Source organism: Stenella coeruleoalba (assembly GCF_951394435.1).
Source record: "Stenella coeruleoalba genome assembly, chromosome: 7".
Lineage (NCBI taxonomy): Eukaryota > Metazoa > Chordata > Mammalia > Artiodactyla > Delphinidae > Stenella > Stenella coeruleoalba.
The window spans coordinates 119,473,975-119,495,708 of record NC_137153.1 but is presented as its reverse complement, the minus strand read 5'-3'; the positions used below and the strand labels follow the sequence as shown (position 1 = coordinate 119,495,708).

Here is a 21,734-nt window from a genome sequence, read left to right as displayed (position 1 = left end):
AGTTCTTTCCAAGGCCTCTGGCCTCTCTCCTTGGCTTGCTGCCTCTTCACGTGGTCTTTGCTCTGTGCACATGCGTCCCCAGTGTCTCTTTGTGTGTCCTAATTTCCTCTTCTTACAAGCACACCAGTCAGATAGGATTAGGGCCCACTTTAATGGGGTGTGCATCTCACAAGAGTTTGCCATTATTATTAATTAGTATTAATAATATTTGAACTTAATTACCTCTTCAAATGCCCTATCTCTAAGTACAGTCATATTCTAAGGTTCTGGGGGTTGGGGCTTCAACATATAAATTTTGGAGGGGACAAAATTCAGCCCATAAGCTCACTCAATAACTGTCTGTTGGATAGGTGATGACGACGGCGACGATGACGATGATGATAAACAGTCCCCCTTTAGTGGACACCTGGTATGTGCCTGACCCCTAGGCTAAGCACCTTATTTACCTCACTAATTGTCTCCTCAAGTCTTAAAGAGGTATCACCAACCCTCTTTCCAGATGAAGAAAGTAAAGCTCAAAGTGGATCAAGAATTTATGGAAGGTCACTACCAGGAACCAGAGACCGGACAAATCCAGGTCCATCTGAGTCCAGTCCCAGGTCTTATCCATCATGCTGGAATGCCTAACACTCTGGGACACCTCCAAAAGTAACAGCCCCAGCTGCCGACCCACTACCATAGCCTAGCACTGTCCCAAGTCTTTTATATCCTTCACGCCATTTAATGTGATCTTCCTAACAATTGTGTGAGAAGGGCATCCTTATTCCTTTTTTACAAATGAGATAATTAAGGCCAGAGACATGAAAGCATTTGACTAACTGCTTAAAAGATAGATGGAAGGATAGATGGGTGGATGGATGGGTAGATGGGTGGATAGATCGTTGGATGAGAGATGGATGATGGATGAATGGATGGATAGATGGATAGAGGATGGATAGATGGATGTTGGATGGATGGATGGATGGATGAATGGATAGAGGGTAGATGGATGGATGGATGGATGGATGGATGGATGTCTGGCTGGGTGAATGGATGGTGGGTAGATGGATAGATGGATGGATGGTAGATGGATGGGTGGATGGGTGGATGGATGGATGGATGGATGGAGGGTGGATGGATGGATGGATGGTAGATGGATGGGTGGATGGGTGGATGGATGGATGGAAGGTGGATGGATGGATGGATGGTAGATGGATGGGTGGATGGGTGGATGGATGGATGGAAGGTGGATGGATGGATGGATTGATGGTTGATGGATGGATGGATGGATGGATGGATGGATGGTAGATCGATGGGTGGATGGGTGGATGGATGGTAGATCGATGAGTGGATGGGTGGATGGATGAATGGGTGGATGGAGGGTGGATGGATGGATGGATGGATAAGTACCCCATCAGGTCTGTATCCTAGGCCACAAAGGAGGGCAGGGCTACGGAGCTGAGGCTGACAGCACCACTGACCAGCCTGCAGTGTCCCTGGCTCAGTGCTCCTGGCTCAGCAGGTCTTCTGGGACAGGGCTTCATGAACTGTGATGCAATTGTAACGCAGCCCGAACATTTCAATGACACGGTGGATATCCGGATAAATGCCATGCTACAATTTGAGTTCCCTGGAAGAAAGGGAACAAACGAGTCCAGCTCACCAGGCGAAGAAATGGAAGCAGTAAGTCCTGGGTCACGTTCACCTGCACAAGAGCTGGGCACAGCCATTTACCGTGGTTGAGTCGTGAGGTTGTTTTTCTAGAAGCAAAAGACATCTTTCAGCCTGACTCCTCCCGTCTGTTGAAGGAGATCTTCCGGATGCTTCAAATTGCTGAAAGTAACCAGGCTGAAATAAACGTCTGTGAAATTGCAAGGTTGTTGGTGTGATGGTGGCAGGAACCAGCTGTGCCATGTCCCCACTGTGTCCCCGTCAGCATTCGGAACAGGGCCTGGCCCAGGGTTGGCACCACTAAATGTTTGCAGAAAGAACGAGAGAAGCTGCAGCCAGCCCCGTCCTCTGTGCCCTCGCCCTCCCGCCCATGACCTTTTCTCAGGCACCTCGCATTCTGTGCTGCTGTGGTTCTGCAGAACGGGCATCCCAAGTGGGCCTCCTTCAGTCCCAGGGTGACAGGGACAATAAAGAGAGGGGTCTTACAGTCCACCTCTGAGCGGCGCTCACGGCTGCCAAGACCCCCTTATAGGGGGTAAATCTGAGATCGCCCTCCTGGTCCTACACACAGGCTCAGGAAAAGCTCCGTGCACCCAGTTGAGAACGTGGGTCGTGGCGGCTGAAGGGGCGGGGCAGCCACAGCACAGATGAGCCTCGTCAGAGACGGGCACTCAGGAAATATGGGGGGAATAAAACCATATTTGCGGCATCTTGGACTCTTCCTTCTCGAACTTACTCGAAATATGTCGGTATTTGTGTGATCCTAGTTTAAGGTCTGCTCCCCGGCTGTAGCTGCCGAGAAGTCCTTGTCTTTGCTTCTCCCTGACCCCCCTCCCCCAGCAGCTGGCCCAGAACCTGGCGCTTAATAAACGTATGAGGCTCACTGAGTAGATCGTGAAAGTACGGATGAATTTTGTGAAATTTATCACTAGCATATAAGACCTCAAGGGCAAAAACTGGGCATCTTCCGTCTCAAAATCACCACAGTTTGGTGTAGTGCTTGAAGCTTGACACCCCGTAAATGTTTAGATTCTGAATTTTATTTAAATTTAACTGACCGGCCTCGTAGAGGAAAGGAGGACATATTACTCATAACTGAAAAAAAATAAGAAAAAAAAACTTAAACAAAAATTCAAGAGCCCCTGGCTAAGCAACTGAGGGGGGACATCCGGAAGGGAGGGTTTTCATAATTCGTATCTTAGAAAGCCAGACTCACCATTTCCTCCACTTGCTCACGTTTAATTCAATGGTGAAGGATTCGCATCTACTAACAGAAGCAGCCCCGCCGCCTGGCTCTGGGAAACCGAGAACGCTTAGCCAGGGGCTCTGTGGAGCTCCAGCACCAGCCGGAAACGGGATGGGGTCGAGAAGGACCCTCAGGCTGGAGGGGAGATGCCACAGGCAATTTTCTGAGCCACGACATGAGTGGATCCTGTGAAGACGGAGAGCCGGTCCCCCAGGGCAGACCCCGTGGAGCCCCTCCAGCTTCACTGAGGGTGTGCACGCCCGTATGCCCATGGTGCATGTGCATGGGTGCGTGTGTGCACGGGTGTGCATACGCAACATGGGTGTGCATATGTGACGTGGGCACATGCATGCGTGTGCATGGATGTGTACGTGTGTGTGCATATGAGCGTGGTTGGGCGTGTGTACCTCTGTGTGGGCATGGCCATTGCGTGTGCACACATGTGTGTCCAATCCCAAACCCTAGCCAGAGCTGAGCTTCTCACCCACGTCGCACAGACTGCCGTGGTGCCCCTCCTTTAGGCGCGGAAGACTGGCCCAGGGAAGGGCTTCTTCCAGAGACGGAGCCAATATACAGGACGGACAGACTTTTACGGGGCAGCTTGGATGAGGAAAAGGCAGAGACCAGGTTCACAAACTTGTTTTCTGTGAAAACACACAAATTTAAGTCTAAACAGTACCGAGAGAAAGTCCAGAAATTTTTCTGCCAAACCTGTCGTCAGACTACTTCTGGGCGGTGGGATTCAAGATGACTTTCCTTTTTCTCTTCACTCGCCTGCATTTTCTGTGTTTCTGCGATGGGTGTGGGCTGCTTCAGCTACTAGTTGAGATTCTAGGAGTAACCGCTCATTTTAAGAGCCTGTCCAGGAATGTCTCAGGAGCACAAGCAGGTGGGGGTTCCGGGTCCAAGGCGAGGTGTTTGTTGAGTGACTTTTCCACGTGCTTTCTGCACGGAGTCTCACCTAGATGGGGACGGTCACACCCACCACAAGGAGGACAGGGCAGAAGTGCTGGGAGGCCACTGCTGCCCAAGACCACAGGCCGGCAAGAGGCAGGACCTGGACTCAGGCAGGTCTGTCTCCCAGCCTGGGCCCTTGGCGGGTCCCCAGGAGGCTCTAGAAGCAGGGGATCGGCCCCCAGGGAGCAAGGCATGAAGACGGGGAGTGGGGTCCAGCACACTGCCTACCCAGACACGCTCGCTGCAGCTTGGCCTCGGACGCCGCCGGCTCTCTGTGAGATCCCAGGGTCCCTGACGGGTGCACGCCCACCCACAAGGCTGCACAGGTGCGGGAAGCGGAGCCCCAAGGTGGGCACAGGCCTTGAAGTTCTCCTGTCCAGAAGAGCACTGGACATTCTCTCTCACAGGTGCCCAGGGTCTCCCCAGGTGTAGACCAGCTACCAGGTGGACACCCCCCAAGAGACAAGGGGAACAGAGGGCTTAGAAGGGCAGACCCATCCTGGTGCCGCTTAGGGAGAAGCATTGCTGCCGTCGGGGTTCCTGTCGCAGAGCCCTGGCGGGCTCTCTGCTCTGCTTTCCTTCGCTCTTTCCAGAATAAGTTCTTTCTTCCCTCACCTCCTCCCATGGTCACATCCCTGTTTTCTCCTCCACCAAACCTCTGTGGCTCCAACTCGGTGACGCAAAGCAAACCAAAGGGGATGGATTTTATTATCCTAATAAAATTTCAGTGGATGTCATATGAGTCTGGGAGTTTCATATCTGCACAAACCTTTGTCTCCATTGAGTCAGAAAATAAAAAATAAAAAGCCTGCTCCCTGTGGCTCTGTAGTCCAAACGCCGTAAACTCCAAAGATTAAAGAGAACACGCTGGCGAGGGCCCTTCCCTGGTGTGGCTACAATGGCAAACAGGCCTCTGATTACATTTCCTGCTTGCAACTGGCGAATAAAATATTTAGACAATATAAGCTGAATGTTCCAGGCCCAGCCGGCCCGCAGCTGTACTGCTCCATGCAAATGGGAAGGCAGGAAGACAAAAAAATTTCAAATTAAATAAATGCCGGATAAATGCAGATGTATCGTTTTAAAAATTCATCAACATTAACACCCGGTGCAATTTATTTGGGTTTCAATTTATTTGGGTCTTTTCTTTTAGATGAAAAGACCCATCTAACGTCCTGAAGAGATGACATTTAAGCATGAATTTTTGAGAAATCCCATTTCCCAGTGCGTGAGGTGTGTCCCAGCAAGCCCCCGAGTGGGGGACCCCCGAAGTCCCTTCCGAGCCTGACTGACGGACAGAGGGGTGACAGCCAGCATGTCCCCTGCCAGCGCTGGGACCCGGGAGTCCCGCTCAAGCCTGAGCTCTGCCTTGCCCACCTGTGATCCCCCGGGCAGCCCCGGGAACACCCCAGGCCTCAGTTTCTCCATCCGTAGTGTGCGGGTTCAGCAGGAAGCAACCGAGGGTCGTGGGGGCCTTGACCGCACCCACACAGGCACCCATATGGCACAGTGCTGGGTGGACGGGCATCCCGACAGCGTGACCGCCCCCGGGAGGGGAAAGTGTGCTTTGCAGGAGGCCACATCAACCGAACTGGGCGCAATCAGGCTACACTTCTGGGAATTCCTTCCTGTTTTGCAAAAAGCAGAGCCAAGTGTGGGCCCCAGAGGAAAAGATGCTGGTCCCCAGCATCCAGCGGCCGGAGGCAGTGGAAGATGAAGGACCAAGCTCGGGGGCCGTGGGGCAGGCGCCATGCACACGGTGACAAGCCGGTTCCGAAGCCCCATCGTCGGAGCTGGAGCCTGTTCCCAGGAGACGCCGGCTCCACTGGGAAACCAGCCAACTGCTCCCCGCAAGGAAGTGTCTCTCTGTAGCCACTAATGGAGCCCTGCGTGTGCAGGATGCCGTCGGCAGAGAAGGGCATTTATAACAGCTAACGCGGGGTGGAAGGGCTCAGCCACTGCGCAGAGCTCGGGAGGCGGCTGCTGGCAGGGGGTGGGGGAGCAGGGAAGCAGTGAGGGGCCCAGGACCCCCGGCAGTGACAGGCACTTATGGGTCTAGGCGCAGACAGCCGGCCCAGGGGCCCAGATGAGCAGGACACAAGGATGGGTGGCAGGTGGAGGGACCGGAGGTGTGCAGGGGCCTGGCGGGGACACCTGGCTGTGGTCCATCATGAAGCCCCTCACTTTTTCTGGACTCATCCATCCACACTGTTCCCACCAACCGGGGCACCAAGGGCTTCAGGGAAGGTGCGCAGTGGGCAGGAAGGGAACGAGAAGCTCACCTGGCCGGTGGGCCGATTCCCTCAAGCTCCAAGCAGTGGGGGCCTCCAAGACGTGCCGGGGGCCATGCTCTGTCCCCGGGGGCCTCTGTTTGTCTTCTGTAAGATGGATAATCACGGGCCCCCAGGGACTCCCTCGTGGCCTGGCTTCGCCGCTACCACCCTCCTCCTTCCCACCAGCCACGGTGGTACCCAGGGCTCAGAGCCTAGGGCAGGGTCTGCACTCCCCAGCATCGCTCAGGGAGCTTCGGTTCCACAGAAGGGGCAACTCCTGCGTCTGATGGAGCTGAGGATGGCATGGACTCAGGGTCCCCGTGCTCTGGGCCGGGGCAGCAGCCCCCCGCCACACTCCCTGGGGCGTCCCCACCAGCCCCTAAGGCACCTCTGTGTAGATGGGGCACCAGGGCTCCCACCCCGAGGGACCACACCGAGACATTCGTGGACCCCAGCACCGTCCCCGCTGTGCCTGACGGGTCTGTCCACCCTGCCCCTGTCCAGCTGCCCAGCCATGGCCTGGGGAGGTCCACCAGCTCACTCAGAGGACAGCATCACCCAACGGCCTGGGCCACGCCCGCTCGCTCACGGGCTTGCCAACGCCCCGGCCGCTGGGTCTCTGAATGGACAGGGGATCGGGCTCATCTTGTGGCAACATCTGTGCATCTGCACCTCCCTGACCCCTTCCCAGAGACAGCAGAGCCTGGCATCAGACCTCCGCAGGTCCGACCCCACACCCCGAGGGCATGCTCTCCAGCTCCCCCCCCAGCCCGAACTCCCTATGCAGTTACGTGTCAGCCTGCCTGCATTTGGCCCTCCATTTTCTCCAGGTCCCTGGAGGACATGGGGGAGATGAGGGCGCAGGAGAGCCTGGGCCCCGGCAGCCACCTCCAGCACAAGGGAGGCTCTGCCACGGGGTCCCCGCGTTCGGGCCAGGACACAGGGACCGCTGGACGGAAGTCCAGGCTTGGCGACGGGATCTGCCCACCTTGGGGGTCCTGCCCTGCCGGAGTCTGTGCCCGCTGACAGCCAAGTGCCGTGCGCAGGTGCAGCAGGTCCCTGTCCGGGGGCCCTGGGGTCCCGGAGGCCCCACCCACCCAGGCTTCCTTCAGCTTCTCAACATTCCCAGCTGCAGGTGTGGAAAGGCCAGGCGCCAGAGACAGCAGCCAGGTGGGAACTGGGGTGTGAGCCCCCCAGGAGGCAGGCTGGGTGGGTCTGGGGCGCTTCTGTGCTACAGATGAGTCAGCCCAACCGAGGCTCAGAGAGGGCAGAGAGCTGGTCTTCTCAGAGCCCAGGGGGAGGGCTGGTCATCTCGCGCACCACAGGGCCTGGCCGGGCCTCCCACCCTCACAGCCCTCCCCCTACACACACAGGCACACGCGTGCACACACGGACACAAGTGCGCACGCACGCACAGGCGTACGCACAGAAGACACACGCACACACATGCCCTCGTCCAGCTCCATTGGGGAGTGTTTTCCTGGTCAGAACCTCATTCCTCCTGATGTGAGTGGACAAAACCCACACTGTCTGTTCCAAGAACCCGGCGACAAGGGGTTTCTCGCCCCCTGGGAGAGGGGGGCTCTGTCACCATCGAGGTGGTGAGGCCTTGCCCTCCCCCTAGCCCTCCTGGTACCCAGCCAGCCAGACAAGGGTGTGAGGCAGCGCCATCTAGTGGGCGCATCCGGTGCTGCACAGGTGGGCCGGGGTGACCACCAAGGGTGAAGCCACGGACCCCACCATCCCCGGGAGGACAGAGGACGTGCAGAGTCTTCCCTCCTGTGGCCTGCATGGACAGCACCCCAAGGATAGAAACAGCCTCTGCACAAAGGCCCTGAGAAATGCCATGATAGAGCAGCTGGCATGTAAGCCTCAAAAAACAAAAGAATGTGTGGCTTGAGTTCCGTGGAACCCCAAAGAGGCCTGCTCATGTGGCGGCAGCTGAGTGTTTGAAAGGACGGGCTTGGGGTTTTTTCTCCCTATTATTTTTTTTTTTTTTTTTTTTTTTTTTGCGGTACGTGGGCCTCTCACTCTTGTGGTTTCTCCCGTTGCGGAGCACAGGCTCTGGACGTGCAGGCTCAGCGGCCATGGCTCACGGGCCCAGCCGCTCCACGGCATGTGGGATCTTCCCGGACCGGGGCACGAACCCGCGTCCCCTGCATCGGCAGGCGGACTCTCAACCACTGCGCCACCAGGGAAGCCCTCTCTATTTTTAAAGATATTTTTTAAATGCCTAGCGACACCCTGGGAGCCAGTGCTGGGCAAGTGACACGTGTTTAGATGCACGCATGTCCCCTCTCTGCCCCAGGTCCTGCCGAATCGTGGCACCCTGGGCATGGGTAGGGGGTGGAGAAGGCCCCACCCTCAGATGAGGGCAGGTCGGAATGAAATGGCACGTGCAGGGTGCCCCGCCGGGGCTCTCACACCCACGATTATTCTGCAAAGAGAACAGTGTCCCTGAGTGCTAGCGGTCCATCAGCTCTTGCCTGGCAACTGCAGAGCTATAAACAACCAGAGCTCTGAGCAGTCGCCTGGGGAGAGCATCCGCCTTCACCCCGAGACGCCGGGCCTCCTCTCCAGGACCCCGCTCACCTCGATGACGGCCACAGAGTGGGGTTCTATGCACGTCAGGCACAGTGGACACCCTCTGGGACACACCCTCTTGGGACACCCACCACCCACTTGGACCCTCACTCCCTGTGTGAATGGAAGTTTGCTTTTCAGACACCATTGCTGGGATCTCAAATATGCACAGGCCAGCACTAAGCGGGGACCTCAGCCTTGGGGGAGGCCGGCATCTCATGGCACCAGTAGGCTCAGGAGGAAAGACGTGGAGGGGACAGGCCGGTCATCTTTGCCATCAGATGTTAAAAGCCCCCTGTCATGCTGGTGGACACAAGGAGGTGACACCACCAGACGAGAGACAGCCGCCTGCCTGACAAGCACCTGTGCAGCCCCCAGACTCCCCCGCTGTCTGGCACTCGGTCGCAGGGCTGGGGAGGGGGCGGGACGGCCTTTGGGGAGAGAAAGTGAAAAGCTGCTCCTTTGTTTTGGCACCTGGTCTCCGGAGGGCCTGCACGTGTACGTGTGTGTGTGCCTTTGTGTGTGAGTGCCCGTGTGCTGCGCATGTGTGTACATGCGTGTGCATTTTGAGCGTGTGGGCGTGTGTGCCTTTTGTGTGTGCCCACGTGTTCCATGTGTGTGCTCGTGGGCACATGTGCATTGTGCCTGTGTTTGTGTCTATGTGCCTGTGCGTGCATTTGTGTGCATGGTACACGTGTGTGCGCCTACGTGTGTGCACGTGCATGGGAATGTCTGGGTAGCTCCAGGTGGAGGCCCACCACCCTGCCTGGGGAGCTTGAGCCTGTGAGGGCCTGAGGGCTCCCCCCATCCCCTCAACTGCAGCCCCAACCCAACCCTGATCCCCAGCAGGACAGGTGTCCCGGGTGAACCTCCCACCCACAGACGTGGCTGCTGAACCCACACTGGCCTTCGCCCCTGCAGGGACCACCCCCCAGCCCCGCCTGACTCAGGGGCGGCCACCCAAGGACCGCTGGCAACGTGGGCGTCCAGTAGCAGAGGACAGATGGGCGTCTGTTTGCCCAGCTTTCCAGGGACCCACACCTTCGACCACCCCCCTTGCTATCCATGCGGCGCTCCCAACAGGCTCTTCCCCCTGCTGTCTACACGGAGGAAGTGTTCCAACTCCCCGCACACCCTTCAGCCCTTGCGGGCGTGCAGACCGCCCACGGGGTCTCTCTTCTGCTCCCTGAGCTGCCATGCTCCTCGCTGAGCTGCTGCCCCTAGATGGCCCAGCCCAGTGTGTCACCACACCGACCCCCGCGAACCCGGCTCCCTCCAGCCCTCGTGGTTCCAACCCCTCCGGCAGCCTCCGGCGCCAGCCCCACCTGAGATGGACTTTGCTGCCTGCATCCCTGCCAGGGCCCTCATCTGCTCTTTCCCTACAGCTTGGCTTCTTACATTAATGATAGGTTTGAAAAGGAATCAAGCTGGTGTTCTAGAACATGCCCTGCACTGATTGTGTAAATAAAACTGTAGAATGACAAAAAAAATCAGAAGAATTGGCGGTACCCCCTGTCGCATTTCTCACATCCCCCTGGCTCTGCACCCACTCCCATCTGGCTTCCAGATTCCAAGGAGTTTCCACCCCCAGCGGCTCCACCCACCCCCAGCGGCTCCGCCCACCCCCACTCCCCAGGGCCTCCTTGGCCAGGGGCTCCAGGGTAACTGCTGGCCACTCACTCTGAGAACCAGGTTCCTCTCTGGGCTTGGGTGACTTCTCATCCCCAGTCCCCAGGTGTTGGTCCTTGTACCTCTCTGGCCCCTCCTCCTCTGTTGGCTTCACTGCCCCCTCGGCTGGCCCATCATATCTGGCTTGGGTCCCCACCCATGCCCTCAGCTCAGGCCTCTCCTGCAGGCTCTGGACCCATAGATCTGGCTTCTCCTCGTCCCAGAGACCCAGCGGTCCAGACACCACCTCCCCGTCAACCCCATCCACCACCAAGGCCACCAGCCATCTCCCCTGGTCCCCAATCCCAGCCACCGCCTTCTCGCCCCGCTCCTATGTGCCTCCCCCGCCCCGGCTGCCTTTCCACCGCGGCCCCTCCCACGGACCCACAGACAGATTTTTGTCACGGCACAAACCTGCCGGAAACCCTCAGGGCTGGCCCGTCTTCTTAGGACACAGCCTGCTCCCTGCCAGGCCCCACCCTAGCCTCATCCCTGCTCTTGACACCTGAGCCCCCTGGCGGTCCTGTATTCCCCACACTGGCCACACTCACTCTCACCACCAGACTCCGTTCATGACACCCCTTCTGCCGGGAACCCTTCGCCCTCCCCCACCCCCTGCTGACATGTCTCATCCTCCAAGCTTTGGCTGCCGTCACTCCCAGCGAGGTTCTCTGACTCCCAGAATCAGCAGCGTGCTCCTGGGACCCGGGGCTGTGTGTGGTGAGGGGTCACATCCATCGCCCGGTGTCTCCAGTGCCCCTCAGAGAGGGACCGACCGCATCCAGGGCACTCACTGCTGCGTCCCAGCCCCGCCCGCAGCCGGCACACCTGCGCTGTGCAGACGGCCTCCAGCCCGCAAATCAACACCCCTCCCGGGGGTCCAGACCCACTGAGACACAAGGGCCCCTCATCTCGCTATCCCACAGGAATGGCTGGGAGAACACCTGCGCACAGGCAATTCAGAACATAGGACAGGATGTCTGAGCCCCTGCACTGTGCCGTGGACGTGCTGGACTGTCCTGGTTCCGCCCTGAAGAGCTCTGATCAGGACTCCACCCAAGTGCTCAGCACAGCAGCATCTCCTGGGCACAGCTCTCCAGCATCCGGGCCCCGAGGAACCCCTTATTCATCCTACAGAAAATGGACGGGGCTGGGGCCGGGCGAGCCTCTCTGCCCCAGCCTCAGCCTCTGCGTGGCGGCCATCTGGTTTCAACTCAAACTTCACCCATTGGTGAAGGCACCCAGGACCCCACACTAGGAATGAGGGATCCCCCCCTTGCCCAGAAAACTCGCTCAGGTTTATTTTCTTGTCCATCTCAGCAGCAAATCATCCGCTCCTTTCGTTCAACCACTTACTCCCTACCGCCCCTCCCCCTGCACCAGAGTCGTCTACTCCAGGCCGGCAGGTATTTGGGATCCTGCACCCCTTAGGCACTCAACACATGTTTGTTGAATGACTAAAGAGTTTCGGGCCTGCAGACTGTGGCGGCCCCAGGATAAATCTCCCCTGGGCTTGGGGAGCTTGAGAGCAGGCGGTGTGGGGTGAATCCCTCGCATCCCCAGGCCTTCCCCAAGCATGGCCAAAGCCAGCTGACTGAGTCTCCAGCAAGGACAGAGCTGGGTTCCGGTGGGTGACGCCCCTCTCTGATCCTGGCTGGACCCTGCTGCCCAGAGTCTCAGGCTGCTCCCAGCGGGGCAGCTTCATCCCAGGGAGCCTCGCTCGGGAAGCCTGACCCAGGAGAGTTGCTGGTGGGGACACAGGGCTCAGACCCCTTATCACCAGTCCCTGCGCTGGAAACCACAGATGGGGAAACTGAGGCCTGGCCCCCAGTCAGGACAGGGCACGGGGGTTCCGGTGCCCAAGCTCTATGCCCTTCAGGGCCCAGGATAAGCCCCTTGTTCCTCCCTGGAGGCCGGGGCTGCATTTCTGCCGATCTCCTCCAATTGCTCCCGCATCCTGCCCACTGCCTTCCCGGCAGGGTTCAATCTAGCAAGTGGTTGTAGCTTCTCGGGTTTACCTCCTTCCGCCAACATCATGGTCTCTGATGGCGTCTGACTCACGGCAGCCGAGACCTCTGTGCAAAGTCGGGAATCAGGGGAGGCAGGGGATGCTTGCCTTCCACCCTCCTCTCCAAGCAACTCACCCCCAGGCAGGGCCACCAGGCAATATTCCAGGGAGACCCAGGGAGACCCTTGGGCGGAGGTGCTGCTGGCCCAGCGTGAATGACCCCTAAGCACACGAGGTCCCCAGCCAGGCCTCCGGTGCCACTACAGACCCTGAGGCCCTGGAGCCTAGAGAAGCAGCCGCTGCTGGATCACAAAGGATTCAGCCCTGGAGTGGGAGGCTGAGGACTCTTTCAGCTGCAGAGACCCCGGGGGGCCCAAGTGGGGCCTGGAGAGAGCCAGCTCTCCCTGAACCCAGGTGAAAGGGCCTTCCCGGCCTCCAGTTCAGAGGTTCCCCAACAGCCTTCCATCCCGTGCCCAGCTGGCTGTGACGGTGTGTCTCTGGAAGTCTAACCTCACTCTCTCTTGCTGCAGCTAAAGTTCTCTCCAGAAGCCAAGATCCCCAGGAGGGCCCTCAGTCCCGTGTCTCAAACCCGCGTGCACATGGCTCATGGTCTAAATGCACGTGGGGCGTGCCCACGGCGGCCAGTCCCCCAGCACACTCTGCCCAGCAGGGACATGCGGGGACGGTGCTCATGGTGAGGGGGTGGGGGCCCGAGGGGGGAGCAGCATACCCAGGGCACCGGCCTCTGGTCCAGACATGCTGCAAACATTAACCTCCTTTGGTCTACACTCATCCTTCCAGTGTTCCCGTCCCGCCCTCGGTTTGCTCAGGCGCTGAGCTGAGTGAGGGGCTGAGGAGAGAGAAGATCCAGGAGCTCGGAGAGCCCAGGGGGTATAGATTTGTGATGGTCCCCATCCCGGGAACAAGCGGCGCAGGCCCAGGGCCAGGGTCAGGGTCAAGGATGCCTCGGCCAAGCGAGGCACAGGGTGGACCACGGGAAGAAAACACTGACTCCCAGCCGTGCTGTGCCCTTTCCACAGAGGAGAGACTGAGGTCCCCAGGCCGAGGTGGTGTGCGGGCTACCACGAGGGCGGGAAGGAGGGCTCGGCCTTAGCAAGACGCAAGTCGTGCCCGTGCAGCCTCGGGCCTCCTCCCCCGCGCCCTGCCCCGTGTCGGCCCCCCCGCAGGTGCTGGAGACGTAGCACCTGTTACAAAGCCCTGGGGCAGCCACAGACTTGGCCGCCCCTTAAGTGTCAGGCCCTGGAGCTCCCCTGCGCTCCCTCCTTGGAGCTGCCAGGACCACAGGAGCCCCCTTAGTGGGCTTGCAAAGCGCTTTTTTTTTTTTTTTTTTTGGTAAAATAGCTTTTTCCTCTGTCAAAACACAAACCAACACACTTTGAGGGGAGGGGAGGAGAACGAGGCGACACAGTCTAGCCCCACGGCTCACTTAGAGGAGGACATGAGACTTAAAAACCTCACCCCACTGCTTGCCCAGCTGAGAAAATGTCACGACCCCAACACCCACTGATAAATATCTCTTGTTATATTAAAAATATATATATATATTTCCAGGGCCCACCTGGCTTTACTCCTGCACAGAAAGGGTTAACCTTCAAAACTCAATATCAGGGTCCCGGGATGGGGCTGGTAAGGAGAGGCAGCTTGGGAAGAAGGGGGGTGCTGAAAAACAGAGAGGGACAAGCCAGTGTGTACCTGGGGCCCTCCAAGACCTCCAAAACAGAGAAGGGGGAGGATGCCTGTCAGAGACAGAAACCAGTGCTGTCCCAGGGGTTGTCTCACTCCTGTCCCCAGTGTCAAATGCTCTGGAGTGATCTGTCCTTTCAGACACCCCTGTGAGGTCCCGATATCAGGATGCATCCTTTCCTCTCAGTCCCAGCCCATTCAACTCACCACCGAGCTTTAAAGGTCCTAAGAGGGAGCAGCCCACCGCGCCCCCCCCCAGCCAAGTAAGAAGCGTGAGGGAAGCTGGAGGTCCTTCCTGGGAGGAGCCACTTCTGGGGTCCCCCTTCAGTCCCTGACCAGGCGGTAAATGTGGTGCTGGGCCCCCCGCTCACTGGTGGAGACCTCGAAGACATAGGCGGTGCAGAGCAGCAGTTCCTGGGTGTCTCTGTCTGTCACCACCTGGAGGATGGTGCGGTTCTCTAGGACACTGGGCATCATGTCGCACTCGGGCGGCTGCCGCAGCTTGTGCGGAAAATTCACCAGGTACTCACACATGGGTGAGCGCAGCAGGCAGTGCACGAACCTCCCGTCCTCCAGCTGGCACGCTCCGTCTCTACCTTCTCCACCACCTGCTTGCCAAAGGAGCAGCCCTTGGAGGAACAGGTGAAGGTCATGCGCTCCAGGCTCTCGTGCTGTCTGCTCACTCCACAGAAGCCGGCCCCCACCTCCTCGCCACTCGGGCCCCAGTTCAGGTCCGCCCAGAACTCGACCAGGAAGAAGGCGTTGGGGGGCCCACGATCATACAGCTCCCGCAGACCACCCTTTATCTCGGGGAATGTGTCACAGATCTGCCGGACGTCCACACTCTCGAGGGGGGGGCGCTCCGGGGCTGGGGCAGTGCTGGCTGATGTGTACAAACAGGTGCCTCTGGTAAGAGTCAGCTCCGCTCAGCCTGCAACACCACCCCACAAGTATCGGGGTCTGAGCCCCAAATTAAATTGGAGAGAAACTGCAGGAATTTAAGAGACTCGGTGAAGTCGCCTGAGGGAGCAGGGGTCAACCCAGCGGCCTGGAACCCAGGCTGGGCTCCCCCCGGGGCTGCCAGCTGCCACGGCCAGGATACCATTCTGTGCACGAGGAGGTGTCAGGAGCCGCCAACCATCTCTATCCCCGTCCGCTCCCGGTATGTGGGCAGACGTTCCTCCAGCGGCGGAGGTCAGCTACCTCGAACCACGATGCATTCGGAGCTGTGCCTCCCGCACAGTACGTCAGCCCAAAGAGGTGTGTGAGACCGTGAGGGTTCTAGTTAAATCTACCGCCCTCATAAGTAATGGCATGACTTGATAAAGGAACCAGTGCAGGCCAGGTTGGAGCTGAGTCTGGGCTGGGATCAGGGCTCAGCCTGCAGAGGAAGAGGGCTCCGTCTGGAACTAGGGTATGAAGCGACGAGGGCTGAACCTGAAGCCTGGATCGGGGCTGAGTCCGGGGGAAGGACTGGGCTCAGCAAGGGGCCCCAGGCTGAGAGGCGGAATTTCTTCCCCGAGCAGCCAAAGCCCGAGCCACCCACGTGATCCTCTTCTTGCGCTGCGAGCGGCAAGATATTTTCACCAGCTGCCCGATGCATCGCCCATAAAGCCATAAAGCAGAAACTGACTTTGAAATGGCCCTTTCTCCGCCTGTATCCTCGGGCATAAATTTAAATAAAATGGCAATCTAAATGCCTGCGACTCTTGAGTTGTCCTCGTGGGGCTGTCTCTCCGGGCTGCGTGGGGAGACAGAATGCCACCCTAAACCCATCCTCCTGTGCCACACGGGTGAACGTCGGTGGGGAGCGGCAGCGGGGAGGGTGGGCGGCCCTTGGCAGATGGAGCGGACACGTGGGACCGGTGCCTTCCCCTCTGCTGATGCCGGCTCCCAGGCGGACAGGAGAGACGCTGGGTCACCCGAGGGAGGGGCTGCACCTCCGTCCACCTGGGCAAATGGGGAAAGACACAGCATCTCTTTTGCACGCTCTGTGTACGATTTAACAGGCACTGAGCAGACTCCCGGCCCACAGTAAGTGCTCGTAAGTATCCTGCATGTCTCCGCCGGGTTGAGAACCCACAGGGAGCGCCGCCGGGGGACTCAGCTGATCCGACTTGTGCGGAGCGCCCTTCTCAAACCCAAGTGTGTGGAGGAACCCCCAGAGGGCTGGCTCCGCCCCGGGTTCTGAGCCAGCAGGCCTGGGAGGGGCCTGGGAACGTGCATTCCCATCAGGGTTCCAGCTGGTGCTGCTGGCAGGGGGACCACGCTTGGAGACCTGCTGCGCTAGAGAAAGCTCGCCGGTAGCGGTGACTCAGGAGCAGCAGGTGGGCACGGGAGGGCAGGAAGACGGGGCGGAGGGCCTCGCCGCGGCCCAGGCCGGAGGGGACCAGAGGGCTCCGCCTGCGTGGGGGCAGGGAGAAAGGAGGGGCCGCCATGCCTTGGTCCGCCCCGGCGCCCCAGCCCTGCGCATGCAGAGCCCCCTCGCGCAGGGTACCCTGTGCGCACAGCACGGGGCAGGGCACCCAAAGCAACTGCGCCTGGCCTCAGGCTCCTGCCCACGAGCTCCTCCCTCACGGCAGCAGCCTAGACACAGGCTCCACGTACAGGTGAACAAACCAAAGCTCAGGAAGGTGAGGACCCCCCACGTCCTCTGGGCCAGGCAGTGGCGGCTGCTCCCCAAAGCCAACTCCTGGGCTTCCTTCCCAAGCCCCTCTCCAACCTTTCTCCCTGCAAAGTCGGAGGCTGAGCTTCCAGCCAGGTCCCAGGTACAAGCCCTGGCGTTTGGGGGCACATGCCAAACCCACGGCGCCCTTAATCTGGTCCCGACAAGACTGGACCCTCCCCTCAGCCTCCATCCTCTGGACGGCCAGGTCACCCTGTTCCTGTCTCCCAGTGCAGCCCCAGAGGAGGAAAGCCATCAGGACATCACGCTGTCGGGAGCAACGTGGCTTTTACGGGTGGCCTTTGCCAAGATCCGCAGCCTGGCACAAACAGGCAGAGGCACCTCACCAACAGTGAGGAAGGAAACTGGCCACAGGGATGAGCTCCCGGGCCCTGCAGGGGGAGGGAACGGGGGGTGATCTGGTGACATGGGTGGGAGGTGAGGACAAGAGCCAGCTGTCAGGAGGGGCTACGGGCTGGCGTAAGGACAGGTGTGATCGGGTACCTGAAACGCTTCCCGTGGAGCAGCGGGCAGACGTGAGCTCAGCGGCGTGTGCACTCAGCTACGTGCCCTCAGGTGTGTGCTCACAGCCATGTGAGGAAAGGGCTCAGGGGCTTGTAGAAGGTTTTGCAGATAAGAGGGACTTACCGTTCCACAAGCCAAATCAAGGGTCAGAGCGTAGCTGTGGGCAGGGCTCAGGGGCTCCCTCTGGATCGGGGAGCAGTGAGCTCTGTGGGCGGGGCTCAGGGGCTCAAGGGTCAGAGCGTAGCTGTGGGCAGGGCTCAGGGGCTCAAGGGTCAGAGTGTAGCTGTGGGCGGGGCTCAGGGGCTTAAGGGTCAGCGTGTAGCTGTGGGCAGGGCTCAGGGGCTCAAGGGTCAGCGTGTAGCTGTGGGCAGGGCTCAGGGGCTCTCTCTGGATCGGGGAGCAGTGATGAGCTGAGCGTCTTGTTGGTCTGGGCTCAGAGTCAAGGTCATCCCCCAGCCTGGGTGCAGAGTCTTCCATAGCTGGAGTCCAAGGCTGAGCATAGGTCAGGGCAGAGCCTATGCTGTGGACGGCTGGGCACTAAGGAGGCAGGAGAACTGAGCAGGGAGTGCCCGTGCAGAGCGCAGCTGCAGGGCCCAAGCAGCTGGGCGTAGAATAGATGGTGTTCACAGGCAGTGGGGTGGGGGTGATACTCCTCCTTTGACCCAGCCTCGCCACTTGTCTACGGTCTGGCTACGGTCACTCAGACCCCTCCCGGCCCGAGGTCAATCCAGTGCACTCTCTGAGGGGCTCGCCAGTGGGCCAGGCTTCTCTGACTCCATTTCCTGCTTCCACCAGGCCCACCAGCCTCCACCAGGCCCACCGGCCTCCGCCGGCCCCCACCAGCCATCCATTAGCCAAGATGAGTCCCCATCTAGATCCGTTCTACGTCACCACCGGCCCTGACCTGCTCCCTTCTCTCTGCCCTCTGCCAAACCAAACGAGGGACACCCCCCCCAACCCTGCAACACACCACCCCTGAGACCAAGACAGAAGGTGGGAACTTTCGCTGGTGACGCAGGGTAATGACAAGGGCAGAAGAGGGGGCGCTGGAAGCTGCACAGCAGGAGAGGCAAAGCTGACATCTGACTTCCTTTTCTAGAAACCTCTTGGTCTCCCTGGAGAAGAGCCCGATTCCCGGGTGAAGCAGGGTAAGCGCCTGGAGCATCCTGTGATGTCAGAAAGTGAAGGGGGCGGGCCATGAGGGCGGGGCAGGGAGCCACACGCAGGAGCTCCCCCTGCTGGAGCCGCCTGGGAAAAAGATAAACACCGGGAGTGTTCCATTCACCCGTAACAAAGCGAACGTCTGCGAGCCCGCACCGGCATTAACAGATAACTGGATAAATAATCAAGTGGAAGAGAAGGGACGAATCTTCCCTAGAGAAGAATTCTAATTAACACGTGTAGAAGGAATGAGGGGAATTGGATACCCCGTGAGCACACTGCTGCCAGCAAGACCCACTAATGGCAGCTCAAAATCATGAACAAAAGTTTAAGGAAAAGGAATGCATTGTAAAGCCTCCAATTACTTCCCTCAAAGATATTTATTAGTTATGAAGAGAAAAATAGTAACTTTCCGGTAACTTTTAAAAATAGTAACTTTGCAATAGAGAAACCCGACAAACACCGGTTTGATGAAGGGATCAAGGTTAACACCACCTAAGACCTACAGCCCTCAGGGCCTCCCCACGTGACAGCTGCGGAGGGCGCCTCCCTTCTCTCATATTCCTGCCCTAAATGCAGAGTCTCCATCTAATTGTGGGAAAAAAATAGTTGACAAACCCAAATTGGGGCACATTCTATAAAATAACCGAGCAGCACTGTCCCGAAGGCAGAGACGTGAACAGAATGAGGGAACAGCGCAGGCAGAGGGCTCAGGAGAGCAGACGACAAAACGCGAGGGGGCATCTGGGGCGGGATACACATCGGATCCTGAAACGGGAAGGACTTCAGTGGAAAACTGGGGAGCCCGCAGCGAGGTCTGTGGTTTGGGGAACAGTCTCACACGCACGGTAATATCTCCCCCTTGCTGACTGTATTACAATCAGGTAGGGATGTTAGGGAGGCTGGGCGGGGCAGTATACAGAAGATCTCTGTCCTAGTGCGCAACTCTTCCTTTCATTTTGAGATGATTTCAAGTGAAGAAGGCATCTCCTTGGCCACATTTGTGTGCTTGGACCCCAGCCTGGCCCGGAGCAGCTCAGTCTTCCGTCTGCTTCTCCCCTCCCTTCCCCAACCCCCCACGTCCCCCAGCCATCCCTGAGCAGAGCTCTCCCTCCACAAGCAGCTCATTCAGGTGTGTTCCCCAGTGAAAACAGTTTCCTCCCCGACAGGAGAGCTGGCACTAGCCAGCAAAGAAACCTTTCTTACCTGAGAATTGCCAAGCAGCCCTGAGGGGGAGCCCCACACCCACTGCCCCCAGTGGGACCAGTTCCTGGCTCCGTATGCCATGCCCTGGAAAGATGACACCTGCAGTGGGCAGGCCAGCCCTGGTAGGCATCGCTGTAGCACTGGGCCAACTCCTAGCCACTGGCAACTCTATTGGTGGCTGCCGTGGGGTCAGGCATCCAACCTGGTCCAGGATGACAGGTCACATGACACAGGCTATAGCAGCCTTTACATAAAAATCCTTTTTAAAAAAAAATGCCCGCCCAAACTATTCTACCGTCTCCCACCTCTCATTCTACCTAAACCCATCTCAAATTGTCCCTTTAGAAATTTCTTCTAAAGGATTTCCCAATACTCCCCAGTCCCCCTTTGGGGAATCGCAGGATGGCCCCAACAGCCAGCCAGAAAAGAGAAAACCCAGCCACCACTCGTGGCCTCATGTCCCCATGCTCCATCCAGAAGGGCCCCCCTTAGCCTCCGGGAACACAGAGAAACACCCCAGAACTGTAAGCCTCTTGTCCCAGCCCACGCCCCACCCCAGTCCTCCGAGAACTGCAGCGCCCAAGTCATTTCCATCCAATCAAGGCGGCAGCAGGAGGTATCTGTGAAACATGCCGTATGACTTCACAGTGGGAAAGAGATTAATAATCAGCCAGCTGATTATTAGCATGAGAATGAGGCTCTGGAGCTAATTGAAGCCATCCGGCAAAATGTCAGCGCCTGCTTGGGGTATGAAATATTCATCGCACCCAAGCCCCAACCAGAGAGCAGAGGTTTGTACATACCTTTCCTTGTATGGCCAATGTCAGACGGGGCTCCTTCCCCTGTGGCACGGTCAGGGCCAAGGCTCAGAGCCACCTACTTACCGGGGCAGTGGACTTCTCCAGAGGGGCATGGGGTTTGGTTACAGATGTGGTCCTTTTCTTGATCCACTTTAAGAAAAGAGAGAAATTCTTGTGAGTGTAGAAAGCTTATGGGATCTCGCCTGGGGGAGGCCGTTTGTCCCTGGGAGGTGGGGTTCAGGGATGTCCCTTCTGGTGTATTTCAGCTGTGTTCCCTGAGGGGCGTGCCGCATCTGTTCCGCAGCCTGCAGCAGTGCCATTCTTGACCGTGGAGTAGCCTCAGCCACTTCCCTCCGCTGACCTTTCCCTCCCCGTTGCTCGGCCAGCAGCCAAGAGCTCTCTCCTCCAGCCAGGGGTCTTCAGCCAGCTCCAGTCATGGTGGGCGTGCAGGACAGGATGCGCCACAAGGACAGGCCGGCCCCCGTGTGATGCCTTGTCTCCACTAAAGCCAAGAGGGGGGCAGTTTCTCAGTCCCCCACAATGTGGAAAATATTAATGGCCTCTTCCCTACCGTCATAGCAGCCACACTTTTTACAAAGTAGGTCTTCCCTGGTGGCGCAGTGGTTAAGAATCCGCCTGCCAATGCAGGGGACACGGGTTCGAGACCTGGTCCAGGAAGATCCCACATGCCGCAGAGCAACTAAGCCCGTGTGCCACAACTACTAAGCCTGCGCTCTAGAGCCCACGAGCCACAACTACTGAAGCCCGTGCGCCTAGAGCCAGTGCTCCGCAACAAGAGAAGCCACCGCGATGAGAAGCCCGCGCACCGCAACAAAGAGTAGCCCCCGCTCGCCGCAACTAGAGAAAGCCCGTGCACAGCAACGAAGACCCAAAGCAGCCAAAAATAAATAAATAAATAAACAAATAATAAATAAAAAGTATCCAGCCTTCTATTGTGTGTTGGATGTGAGATTGACATCAATTTTTCTAACAACAACAACAACAAAAAAGCTGCTCTATGCCATTTTTTTAATTAAGATAAATTAAAATTCCTCTGGTTTGAAGATATTTTAAAGACTTTTGTGACAGCCTGAAGATCGTTACTGCCCCCCTGGGGCTCCGGTTGATTCCAGCTGCGACAGCGTCTGCGATCTGCCCTCCGGCCAAGACCCCAGGGCAGACGCCCCCAACCTGGCATGGAGACAGAGTCCCAGAACCCACCCTGAGACCTGGACGCTCCCAACTCCTGCTGGGGGTCGGAACGGATGCTGCCTTTGGGGAGCGCCAT

General features: G+C 58.2%; 1 pseudogene across 1 annotated transcript; it reads right to left on the bottom strand.

Annotated features, from left to right (window-relative positions):
- Positions 1 to 14,413: 14,413 nt before the first annotated feature.
- Positions 14,414 to 21,734, bottom strand: LOC307188935 (transcriptional enhancer factor TEF-4-like; annotated as a pseudogene). Its single transcript has 4 exons — positions 21,676 to 21,734; positions 17,403 to 17,601; positions 16,391 to 16,587; positions 14,414 to 15,020 (listed from the first exon to the last, which is right to left on the bottom strand). The product of its transcript is annotated as a transcriptional enhancer factor TEF-4-like (transcript).